Source organism: Corvus brachyrhynchos, unplaced genomic scaffold (assembly GCF_000691975.1).
Source record: "Corvus brachyrhynchos isolate BGI_N302 unplaced genomic scaffold, ASM69197v1 scaffold101, whole genome shotgun sequence".
Lineage (NCBI taxonomy): Eukaryota > Metazoa > Chordata > Aves > Passeriformes > Corvidae > Corvus > Corvus brachyrhynchos.
Genome location: NW_008237239.1, coordinates 7,221,761 through 7,222,177, shown reverse-complemented (window position 1 = coordinate 7,222,177; position 417 = coordinate 7,221,761). Strand labels below are relative to the sequence as shown.

The window sequence follows — 417 nt, the reverse complement described above, 5'->3', positions numbered from 1 at the left end:
AAAGACTACCAGGAAGTGGAAAAGGAAGGATATTCTTAGATCTGAACTGCAGATGCATTAAAGCTTTGAAAGTTTACAGTCAGCACAGATCTTACTACAGTAAGTAAAACACTTGGGCAGTTGGAAGTTTCCAGTGTCTTCCTTGAAATCATGTGTTTGGACTAGCAGACATGTTAGGAAGGGGGCAGTAAATAGAATTACCTTTACTAATCATGAGTAAGGTCAGGTCTGTAATGCAACATAGGGGGTTTTTTTCCACTTGAGACAAACAGGATTTATTGTTGTACACCTCCTAGAAAGAGCTTAGGAAGAATATTTAGATGAATACCCAGGAGACTGGGGAAAGTACTCTTAAATAAAAAGATGCATAATTTGAGATAGAAAGCCAGACAGCTAGGGAGGGAAGTTTCTCGGAAG

At 39.1% G+C, this 417-nt stretch overlaps 1 protein-coding gene across 2 annotated transcripts in view; it reads right to left on the bottom strand.

Moving 5' to 3' along the window:
• EXTL2 (exostosin like glycosyltransferase 2) overlaps window positions 1-417 on the bottom strand; it is an 8,718-nt gene that overhangs the window by 3,771 nt on the left and 4,530 nt on the right. Inside the window, exon 4 of one of the 2 annotated variants that reach the window (XR_001860472.1) lies at window positions 202-302. The exons of the other annotated variant lie outside the window; for it this stretch is intronic. The gene's annotated coding sequence lies outside the window, so the exon portion shown is untranslated. The remainder of the gene's footprint in view (window positions 1-201; window positions 303-417) is intronic. 2 annotated transcript variants of the gene reach the window in all.